The following is a 12,767-nucleotide window of genomic DNA, read 5'->3' on the forward strand; positions in this document are numbered from 1 at the left end:
CCTCGGGGAAAGGTTATTACAGTAGAAACGCAGGAAAGAAACTTCTAAGTTTCAACACTTGGGCCCTGAAGGTAATCAAGAAATTTGAAAAACATGGGAAACGCCAGGGCAGTGCTTCTCAATGCTGAGCCTGCACATAAAACGGGAGCCCGAGGAAGGTGATCAGTGAGTGGGTAGATGCCGGTGGGAGCAGACGGGAGCCCTGCAGCTCTGTCTCCACCCCTCTCCAAGAGCCGTGATGGCAGCAAGCAGAAACCAGCATAAACTAGAGGCTTTGGGGGACGCGGGGCCTCTTGCCCCCAGAGCAGCTTTAGGGGCCTTGTGTGGGCCAGCGTGTGCAGGGGAGCAGACTGAGAGGGACACAGAAGCATAGTACAGAGTGTCGCTAGACCTGCAGGCATCTTGTCAGATGGAACGAGAGGAACATGGTGCCGTATCCTGGTGAGGAATCCTACATGAATTGAGAGAAATTCTGTGCTTATAGTTCAGAAGACTCATTATTGTTAAAGTATTGATTCTCTGACCGTAGCCTTGAGTCCCTCCAGCTATCTCCCTTACTTACCCCGAATACAGACCCTTCAAACTTATGTTGACCTTGGATATCTTCCCAGTATATTAACTCCCCTCTGGCTTTTATTTTCTTCTCTAGATTTGAGCTTCCCTCCTATGCGTCCTGATGGAACAACAGTTATGTAGCAATATTAATCCCCTCTGTCTGCTGGAGCTGAAGCTTCGATATGTCCTGATTGAACAACAGGTATGTAACAATATTAGTCCCCTCAGTCTCCTGCAGCTGAAACTCTCAGGTCAGTTACTTTGGATTGCAAGCAGTCTCCATTCCTCCCCCACTCCCCCTATGCCACCAGCTGCAAAGGGTTAGGAAATACAACATAGATCTTGATCTCATGGTCTTTCACTTCTCTAACTTTTGCCCTAAACTCTCTTGGTGTCCCTTATGCCTGCCCTGCAATCCCCACCACTTTACCCATCTTCTACTCTGAGATCTCTGCTATTGCCCCACCCTAAGCACTGCTCACAGCCAGCTACCACTCACATTTTCCTCAGGTGCTTTTCTACTCTCAATTGCCTTTTAAAACCCCCCTCCCCAATTGCAGCACCCTTTCTTCTCAGCAAGCAATCTCACTTGGTACTTCGCTGAAAAGAAAAATTGAGGCCCAAAATGGACAACTTCCTTAGCTACTTCCTCTGCCAGTCACAAGTATATCTGCATTGGCATACGTATTGGGAGGTGATTTTCCACGAATCTCTCAAGTTTCTAGACATCTAGGCATTAACAGCCGGTTTGATACGGCCTGTGTTTGCAAGAATGTTTGTAATAAGCAAGCAGCCTTGGAAAGACAGCAGTGTCTCTTATGTTACAGATTAATATAATATAGATAGAGTCATCTCCCTCCCCTCCCCAGAGCAGATTTTTTTACATTCCAGGGTAACAAAGATAATGATTCTTTTTGGAAAGGAGAATGGGCTAGTTTTCCAGAAACTCTCACAAGAGATGAGGATTTCCTAATCTCAGGGCTCTTTCTTATAACGCACCCCACTACATGTACTGGCAACACTTGGTCCTAATTACGTTGCTCTGTGGAATTGGGTTTTCGTGAACAGGTGCAAGATGTTACTCTGCGTACTACTGCTGTGAATAAACCATTTTTTTAAATTGAGGTATAATTGACATAACATTAGTTTCTGGTGTACAACAATGCTTGATATTTGTATATATTGCAAATGATCACCGCAGTAAGTCTAGTTAACATCGACACGATACAGAGTTACAATTTTTTTTCTTGTGATGAGAACTTTTAAGAACTCCTCTCTTAAAAACTTTAAAATATTAAATATGGTATTATTAACTATACTTATTTATTTTATAAATGGAAATTTGTACCCTTTTACCCCATTCATTTCAACCAACCACCGCCCCACCCAGCATCTGACAACCACCAATAAGTTTTGTTTTAAGATTCTACATATGTGCGATCAGTATTTGTCTTTCTCTGACTGACTTATTTCACTTAGCATAATGCACTTAAGTTTCATCCGTGCTGCTGCAAGTGGCAAGATTTCATTATTTTTTTATGGCTGAATAATATTCCGTTTGTGTGTATCACATTTTCTTCATTCATTTATTGATGAACACTTGGATTGTTTCCATACCTTGACTATTGTAAATATGCTGCAATGAACATGGGGGTGAGTATATTCTTTGGAGTTAGTGTTTTTGTTTCCATGAATAAATACCCAGAATTGGAAAAGCTGGGTCATATGGTAGTTCAATTTATAATATTTTGAAGAACCTCTTTTTTCCCTAGTGACTGCACTAATTTACATTCCCACCAAAAGTGCACAAATGTTCCCTTTTCTCCACATCTTTGCCAATATTTGTTATGTCTTGTCTTATTCATAATAGCCATTCTAACAGATGTGAGGTAATATCTAATTGTGGTTTTGATTTCATTTCTCTGATGATTAGTGATATTGAGCATCTTTTCATGTGGCCACCTGTATATCTTCTTTGGAAAAATGTCTATTCAGATCCCCTGATCATTTTTAATTGGATTTTATTTATTTGCTATTGAGTTACATGAGTTCTTTATATATTTTGGATATTAACCCCTATCAGATACATGGTTTGCAAACATTTTCTCCCATTCTATAGTTTGCCTTTTCATTTTGTTGGTGGTTTCCTTTGCTGTGCAGAAGGTTTTTTTCAGTTTGATATAGTCCTACTTGTTTGTTCTTGCTTTTCTTTACTTTTGGTGTCAAACACACACACACACACACACACACACACTCATCACCAAGACTAATGTCAAGGAGATTAATGTCTGTGTTTTCTTCTAGGAGTTTTAGGGTTTGGCGTCTCACATTCAAAACTTTAATTCATTTTGAGTTAATTTTTGTGTATGGTGTAAAATAGTAGTCCAGTTTCATTCTTTTGCATGTGGCCGAACAGTTTTCCCAGGGCCATTTATTGAAGAGAGTGTCCTATCCCCATTGTATATTATTGGCCTCTTTGTTATAAACTAATCAATCATATATGCATGAATTTATTTCTGGGATTTCTATTCTGTTCCATTGACCTGAGTGTTTTTATGCCATACCATACTGTTTTAATTAATATAGCTTTGAAATACAGTTTGAAATCAGGGAGCATGATGCCTTCCATTTTGTTCTTTCTTAGAATTGCTTTGTCTATTCAGGGACTTCAGTGGTTCCATAAAGTTTTAGGATTGTTTGTTTTATTTGTCAAAAATGTCATTGGAATTTTGATAAGGATTGCATTAAATCTGTATATTGCTTTTGGTAGTATGGAACTTTAATGATATTAATTCTTTCAGTCCATGAGCACAGGATATCTTTCCATTTATTTGTGTCTTCTTCAATTTTTTAAATCACTATCTTACAGTTTTCAGAGTACAGGTCTTTTACCTCCTTGGTTAAATTCATTCCTAGGTATTTTATTATTTTTGATGCTTTTGTAAATGGGATTGTTTTCTTAATTTCTATTTCTTTTTATTTTTAATTAAAGTTTATTGGGGTGACAATTGTTGTAAAGTTACATAAATTTCAGGTGTACAATTTGGTATTACATCCTCTGTAAATCACATTGTGTGTAAACCACCCAGAGTCAGTTCTCCTTCCATCACCATATATTTGATCCCCTTTACCCTCATCTCCCACCCCCTACCCCCCTTCCCCTCTGGTAACCACTAAACTATTGTCCCTGTTTGTGAGTTTGTGTTTCTCATTTGCTTGTCTTGTTCTTTTGTTGTTTTTAGTTTATACACCAAATATCAGTGAAATCATAGGGTTCTCTACTTTTTCTGTCTGACTTATTTCGCTTAGCATTATAATCTCAAGATCCATCCATGTTGTCACCAAATGGTCCTATTTCATCTTTTCTTACCACCGAATAGTATTCCATTGTGCATGTATACCTCAACTTCTTTATCCATTAATCTATCGAAAGACATTTTGGTTGTTTCCATGTCTTGGCCACCATAAATAAAGCTGCAATGAACATTGGAGCACACTTGTCTTTATGGATAAATGTTTTCAGATTTTTTGGGTAGATACCCAGGAGAGGCATTGCTGGATCATATGGTAATTCTATTCATAAATTTTTGAGGAACCTTCACACTGCCTTCCATAGCGGCTGCACCAGTCTGCATTCCCACCAACAGTGTATGAGGGTTCCTTTTTCTCCACAGCCTCTCCAACACTTGTTACTATTTGTCTTGTTGATGACAGCCATTATGACTGGGGTGAGGTGATATCTCATTGTGGTTTTTATTTGCATTTCTCTGATGATTAGTGATGTTGAGCATTTTTTCATATGTCTATTTGCTATTTGTATGTCCTCTTTGGAGAATGTCTCTTCAGGTCCTTTGCCCATTTTTCAGTTGGGTTGTTTTGTTGTTGAGTTGTATCAGTTCCTTGTATATTTTGCATATTAGCGCCTGTTATCAGAGGCACTGTTTGTAAAAATCTTCTCCCATTCAGTTGGTTGCCTCTTTATTTTGTCGATGGTGTCTTTTGCTGTGCAGCAGCTTTTAAGTTTGATATAGTCCCATTCATTTATTTTAGCTTTTACTTCTCTTGCCTTTGAAGTCAAATTCATAAAATGCTCTTTGAACCCATGTTCCATAAGTTTAGTACCTATGTTTTCTTCTATGCAGTTTATTGTTTTAGGTCTTATGCTTAGGTCTTTGATCCATTTTTAAGTAATTTTGGTACAAGGTGACAGAAAGCAGTCCAGTTTCATTCTTTTGCACGTGACTTTTCAATTCTGCCAGCACCATTTATTGCTGTCTTTTCTCCATTGTATGTTTTTTTGCTTCTTTGTCAAAAATTATCTGTCCATATTTATGTGGTTTTATTTCTGTGTTCTCAATTCTATTCCATTGGTTTGTGCGTCTGTTTTACTGCCAATACTATGCTGTTTTGATTATTGTTGCAATGTAGTATAAGCTAAAGTCAGGGAGTGTGATACCTCCAGCATTGTTCTTTTTTCTTAAGATTGGTTTGGCTATTCGGAGTGTTTTGTGGTTCCAAACAAATCTGATGATTTTTTGTTCTATTTCTTTAAAAAATGCCATTGGGATTTTGATGGGGATTGCATTAAATCTGTATATTGCTTTGGGTAATATGGCCATTTTAACTATGTTGATTCTTCCAATCCATGAACAGGAATGTCTTTCCATTTCTTTGTGTCTTCAGTTTCTTTTAAAAATGTCTTATAGTTTTCAGCATATAGGTCTTTCACATCCTTGATTAAGTTTATTTCTAGGTACTTTATTCTTTTTGTTGCAATTGCAAAAGGAATTGGTTTTTATAATTTCTTTTTCTGATATTTCATTGTTAATATATAGGAATGCAATGGACTTTTGTACGTTGATTTTGTAGCCGGCAACTTTACTGTATTCATTGATTATTTCTAATAGCTTTTTGGTGGAGTCTTTAGGGTTTTCTATATATAGCATCACGTCATCTGCAAAGAGTGACAATTTCTTCATTCCCAATTTGGATGCCTTTTATTTCTTTCTCTTGCCTGATTGTTTTGGCGAGGACTTCCAACACTATGTTGAAAAGCAGAGGTGATAGGGGACAGCGCTGTCGTGTTCCTGAACGTAGAGCAAAGGGCTTCAGCTTTTCACCGTTAATTATGAGATTAGCTGAGGGTTTGTCATATATGGCCTTTATTATGTTAAGGTCTTTTCCTTCTACACCTATTTTATTAAGTGTTTTAATCATAAATGGATGTTGTATCTGTCAAATGCTTTTTCTGCGTCAATTGATACAATCATATGATTTTTGTCCTTTATTTTGTTTATGTGATGTATCATATTGATGACGGATTTGTGGATGTTGAACCATCCTTGTGCCCCGAGGATAAACCTCACTTGGTCGTGATGATTAATCCTTTTAATGTATTGTTGCATACGATTTGCTAGAATTTTGTTTAGGATTTTTGCTTATGTATTCGTCAGAGATAGTGGTCTGTAGTTTTCTTTTTTTTGTGTTGTCCTTACCAGGTTTTGGTATCAGGGTAATGTTGGCCTCATAAAATGAGTTAGGGAGTACTGACTCTTCAATTTTTTGGAAGAGTTTGAGCAGGACAGATATTAGATCCTCTTCGAAGGTTTGGTAGAATTCACTAGTGAAGCCATCTGGTCCTGGACTTTTGCTTTTGGGAAGGTTTTGGATGAATGATTCAATTTCCTTACTGGTGATTGGTCTATTTAGATTTTCCAGTTCTTCATGATTCAGCCTTGGAAGGTATATGTTTCTAAGAAGCTGGCCATTTCTTCTAGGTTATTGAATTTGGTGGCATATAGTCCTTCATAGTATTCTTGGATGATCTTTGTATTTCTGTGGCATCTGTGATAACTTCTCCTTTTTCATTTCTGATTTTGTTTGTGTCTTTTCTCTTTTTATCTTAGTGAGTCTAGCCAAGGGTTTGTCAATTTTGTTAATCTTTTCAAAGAACCAGCTCTTTGTCACATTAATTTTTTTGACTGTCTTTTTGTTCTCTATTTCATTTAGTTCTGCTCTGCTTTTATTATTTCCTTTCTTCTGCTGACCTTGGGTTTCATTTGTTCTTCTTTTTCTAGTTCTTTAAGGTGTAACATGAGGTTATTTATTTGGGATTTTTCTTGTTTCTTGAGATAGGCCTGTAATGATATAACTTTCTCTCTTAAAACTGCTTTCGCTTAATTCCCCAAATTATGGTAGGATGTATTTTCATTGTCATTTGTTTCTATGTATCTTTTGATCTCTCCTCTTTTTTCTTCTTTGACCAGTCGTTTTTTACAAGTGTGTTGTTTAACCTCCACGTATTTGTGTTTTTTCCTTTCTTTTTGCAGTTGATATTCAATTTCAAAGCCTTGTGATCAGAGAATATGCTTGGTATGATTTCAATCTTCTTAAATTTGCTGAGGCTAGTTTTATGTCCCAATATATGGTCTATCCTTGAGAATGTTCCATGTACACTAGAAAAGAATGTATAGTCTGATGTTTTAGGATGAAATGCTCTATAAATGTCAATTATGTCCATTTCATCTAATGTGTCATTTAGGGCTACTATTTCTTTTCTGTTTGGATGATCTATCCAAGGCTGTCAGTGATGTATTTAGATCTGCTAGCATAATTGTGTCTTGGTCAATTTCTCCCTTTAGTTCTGTTAGTAGTTGCTGGGTATATTTTGGTGCTCCCTGATTGGGGGCATAAATATTGATGACTGTTATGTCTTCTTGTTGTTTAGTCCCCTTTACCATTATGAAATGTCCACCTTTGTATCTTGTTACCTTTTTTACCCTGAAGTCTGTTTCATCTGATATCAGAATAGCTACACCTGCTTTTCTCTGGGTACCATTTGCTTGGAGTGTCAATTTCCACTGTTTCACTTTGAGTCTATGTTTGTCCTTATAGCTGAGATGTGTCTCTTGTAGACAGCATATGGTTGGGTTTAGTTTTTTGATCCAGTCTGCTACTCTGTGCCTTTTTATTGGTGAGTTCAGTCCATTTACATTTAAGGTGATTATTGATACGTGAGGATTTCCTGTCATTCTATCTTTAATTTTCTGGTAAGGCTGTGTCTCCATTGTTTCTTTGCCTTTTTGTTGTTGTTTATTATGTCTGTGTGGTGATATTCTATGATTTTTCTCTCTGTTTCTTCTTTTATTACACTGTATATTTCAGTTCTAGATTTTTTTTTGAGTGGTTACCATTAAGTTTTTGTAAAAGAAAGTTTGATATGTAGAGTATTCCATTTTCTTCAGCACGCTTACTTTATCCATTCCCATATTCTGGTTCAGGCCTTTACTCTTCCCCGCCTTTTATGTTTTGGTTGCCACAAATTGTTCCTGTTAATGGTGGTCGAATATCCTCCTTTAGTATTTCTTGTAGTGCAGGTCTTGTGTTAGAAAATTCCCTCAGTCTGGAAAGGTCTTTATTCCTCCTTCATATCTAAAGGATATTTTTGCTGGATATATTATTCTTGGTTCGTAATTTCTCTTTCAATTGTCTGAATATTTGGTTTCGCTCCATCCTGGCTTGTAGAGTTTCTGCTGAAAAATCTGATGATAATCTAATGGGCTTTCCTTTGTAGGTTACTGTCTTCTTTTCCCTGGCTGTCTTGAGGATTCTTTCTTTGTCGTTGATTTTAGACAGCTTCAATACAATGTGCCTTGGAGAAAGCTTGTTGGTGTTGAGGTAATTAGGTGTTCTGTTTTGCTTCTTGGATTCGAGGATCCAGTTCTTTCCACAAATTTCGGAAGTTCTCATTACTATTTGTTTGAATTTACACTCTGTTCCCTTCTCTCTTCTTCTTCTGTTAGTAGTTGCTTGGTATATCTCTTTCTTCTTCTGGTATGCCCATTATTCTTATGTTGCTCTTTCTGATGGAGTCAGAAAGTTCTTGTAGAGTTCTTTCATTTTTTTAAAGTCTCAAGTCTCTTTCTTCTTCCATCTGTGCCATTTCCAGGTTCCTATCTTCGATGTCACTGATTCTTTCCTCCATCTGGTCAACTCTACTACCTAAGCTGGCTATTTCATTCTTCATTTTTTTTATTGAGTTCTTATTCTCCAGAAATTCTATTTGGTTCTTTTTTAAAATTGCAATCTCTTTGGTAAAATGTTCATTTTGTTCTTTGACTGTATTTCTGAGTTCATTAAACTGCCTGTCTGTGTTTTCTTACATCTTGTTGAGTTTTTTAAGAACTGCAATCTTGAATTCTCTGTCATTTAAGTCACATATTTTCATACCTTTAAGTTCATTTTCTGGAAACTTTTCATTTTCTTTCTGATCTATCTTGTTGCCTTTGTTATTCTGGCCATTAATCATTTATTATTTCTTTTCCTAGACATCTACAGGAGTGGGTTCTGCAACAGGTTGATATAAAGTGGTCTTTCTTCTGTTTTACAGTTGGTGTTGGTAGAATGTTTTATTTTCTCTTTGAATGCAGCTTTTATTCTCTCTCACATTGTAGTGTTATGTTTTCTCTGCACTATTCCTTCCTCTCACACAATGGGGAGATTCCCTGGAAGGCAGGCTTCTTCTCTGTGAACAGTTGGCCTTGGTCATGTGGCAACTCCATGGGGGGATGTGGAAAGCTTCCGAGGTTCCAAAGCTCTTCCTGCCCAGATTCAGAGCCTGTGTGCTTCAGCAGCTCTGTTTAATCCTGCAGGGATCTGCCCAGATAGGTGGGGACAGGGGCAGGGTGGGCTATGAGAGGTGACTCAGAGCAATGGCAGCGACCACCACCACAGCCAGTCCTGCTTCCACGGCTCCCTCCCCTTTGCCGGAGCTAGTTGGGCTGTGAGTCTGTGTCTGTGGACCACAGTTCTCAGAACTGCAAATTTTCTGTTCTTTTGATCTGACACTGCTACTGTTCCTCTTCTAGCACTGGGCTCAGTGCCTAAGGCTTTCGTTCTTTGCTCGGTATAAGGGCTTAAACCACCATTTTCAGCCTTCTTCCCTCAGTCTTTTCAACAAGGTCTTTGCCGTGAACGTTGGGCTCAGCCGTGTTATATACTATCTCCTCAGCCCTGTGGGACATAAGCCGAGCCCTCTGCTTATGTTCTTTCCTCTCTTGCAGCTGAGGTAGTTCCAGAATGCAGCAAGATTGGAGCACTGAGCTAGGTCTGTGCCCTGCGCCTGCAGCCCCATCTCAGCACTTCTCCCTTTCCTCCTCCCCGCTGGCACAATTTACCCACCTTTAGATGATTTCAGTGTGTGCTTCTTTCTCTTGCCTGTCGGCTGTGCAGGGAGTCCTTTGTAAAGTTATAGTTGTTCAATTTGTTGTAAATTCCAGAGAAGATCTCCAGAGGCTCATCTCACACCACCATTTTTATGACATCACTCAATTTCTGTTTCTGATAGTTTGTTATTAATGTACAAAAACACAAAAGATTTATGCGTATTGATTTTTGTTTCCTGTAACTACTGATTAGTGGATTAGTTCTAACAGTTTTTTGATAGTCTTTAGGGTTTTCTATATATAATATGCCATTTGCAAATAGTGAGAGTTTTACTTCTTCCTTTCTGATTTAGATGTCTTTTATTTCTTGTCTTGCCTAATTGCTGTAGTGAGGACTTCCAATTCTATGTTGAATAAAAATGGCAAAAATGGGCATCCTTGTCTTATTCCTGTTCTTAGAGGGAAAGCTTTCAGTTTTTCACCGTTGAGTATGATAGCTGTGGGCTTATTATATATGGCCTTCATCAACTTGAGGTAAGTTCTATACCCACTTTATTGCGAGTTTTTTTTTTTTTTTTACAAAGGATGGTAAATGTTGTCAAGTGCTTTTTCTGCATCTGTTGAGATGATCATATGATTTTTGTCTTTCATTTTGTTAATGTGGTATATCACATTGAATTGATTTGCATATATTGAACCATACATACTTGCAATGCTGAAATATATCCCAGTTGATCATGGTTTATAATCCTTTTATTGCATTGTTAAATTCAGTTTTCTAATACTTTATTCTGGATTTTTACATCTATGTTCATCAGAGATATTGGCCTGCACTTTTCTTGTCTAGTTTTGCTATCTCAGCAATGATGGCCTTATGGTTGGTATTCTTAAAAAGAGACATAGGTATCTTAATTGACCTCTTTGAATGGCTGTATTTGTTGGGGACCATTTGACTGAGTGACTCTGTATGCCTGAAATTGCTCCATTCTCACATACAAACCATGACTCCTGAATCATTTATCTCACTAGAGCCTCTAGAGGGTTGCCCCACCAGTCCTCTAATTATCCCCAGGTAGGTCTGTTTCCTCCACATATAGTTTAAACTAGAGCTGATGCCTGAATCCTCCAGGGGCTGTAGTTTAGTCTTGAGCTGTGGCCTCTGTCACATACAAATTAGGTAACTGAAATCTAGAGGAATGTCATTGCTTGCTCAGGCCCCCACAGCTGGGGAAACTTTCTTATGTGCTAGGCCAATCAATCTCTTCACCTGCTTTGCTCCCCTCATCCTCACCAGCCAGCTTCACCGCGTCCTGTGAACAGCCCACTGCCTTTGTAATCAACTGAACAAAGTATCCCAAGATGGCTGCCCTTGGGCTGACAACATAATAAAAGGGAAGCAGTTTATAGTGAAATATTCCTCTATTTCAGCAGAGTCACATTTCTAGCTCTGAATTATATTGCTAGTACCTTTCCATATGAGCAATAGTTTCCACTGAGCAATAATTATTTTTCACCTATATGGATTATGAGATGTATTTTCTGGATGTCTACCCCTCTTCATCCCCAGTGCATTGCATGCATCCTAAATAAATCTCAATTTGTACAAGTTCAATATCACACAGTTAATTTGTTGCATGAAAAGGGCTCTGAATGGGACAGGTGGGAAGGCAAAGTCCAGCAGGGTCCCTGAGTGTTAGAATTCATGACTGCACCTCCCAGCTTGTGTGGAATGGTCCTGTAGCCCCAGCTTAGTTATTCAGAGCATCCCCTTTCACTGTCAAAATTGTCCTATAAATATGACAGGTTTTTTAGAGTTCCCTGTGCTATTAGGTTGGTGCAAAAGTAATTGTGGTTTAAAAGTAAAAAAAAAAAAAATTGCAATAACCACAATTACTTTTGCACCCACCTAATAGAATTTCTTTGGGGATGAATGAGGCAATAGGTAATAGGTAGGATATGTTTTTGAAATTTAACTCAAGCTATCCTGATTTGAGACATTTTGGTGGATGTTATTGTCATGACTTGCATAAAAGAGCCTAAAACATGTTAAGGTGAATATGTTCCCCCAAATTCCAACAGTGATATAAATGAAAAGACAGGCTCCCAAGAAAAATGGTGTCAATCACTTCCTCCTCCATCACCTCTATTCTCCCTCTTCCCAGGAGTTATGAAATATTTCCACTGTGAGCTGTGGTGCTCTCCTCGTTTCCTGGGCCATTGAGCATCCTGAGGGATGTGGAGAACACAGGCAAAGGAGAGCTGAGCCCAAGAGCTGAGTCATGTTGGGAGACAGACAGATAACAGAAGCCAGGGCTGTTGCAGAGTGAAAGCAGATCCTGGAAGGGCAGCGGTTAGGGAGACAAGGGTGGGGGAAGTTTCCAGCATGACATTCAGCACTAGAAGAGGTAAAAGTGTTTAAAATTGTTCAGAGAACTAAGCCAGATGGCTTTGCTGCTACTCATTCCATTTTCCTCAAACTAGGAGCCTATTCTGCTTTGTAATAAAGAAGCAGATGTCCGTAGCCACGATCCTACAAGCCGTTATCAGCCCATTTGCCCTTTCACAAAGCAAATTTCTCCCTGTCCCTTATTCCCCACGCTGAGGCTAAGTTTGCAGTGACCAGACTTGAGCCTCCCTTTGTCTCCCACTCTTGCCTCATAGAGGGGTGCATAGGACAGTGCCCTAGCACGATCCTTCTGGATATGTGGAATGATGCTGTCTCTCTGCTGGCCTTGCTGTGAGGTCCTCATTCATCCTTCCTCCCTCAGGAACTCGAAGGCTGAAAGAAAGATTTATTTTTTACCTCATCATCAGGGTTTCTAAAAAAGCATTATCAAACTATTACAGAGAGGCAGAAAGTATCCCATCATAATATACATAAAAACAACAATTTCCTTCCTTTTAAAAATGTGCTTTTGTGGAATATAGTGAGCAAAAATAAATCAAGAGAGTGTGTCTGGGTTCCCTGTCCACAATGTTGAGCTGATGAGGGGGCCTGAGGATGTACACAAGACAGACAGATCTCATTTAGGCTCCAGTAACCTTCAG

This window comes from Rhinolophus hipposideros, assembly GCF_964194185.1.
Source record: "Rhinolophus hipposideros genome assembly, chromosome: 7".
Lineage (NCBI taxonomy): Eukaryota > Metazoa > Chordata > Mammalia > Chiroptera > Rhinolophidae > Rhinolophus > Rhinolophus hipposideros.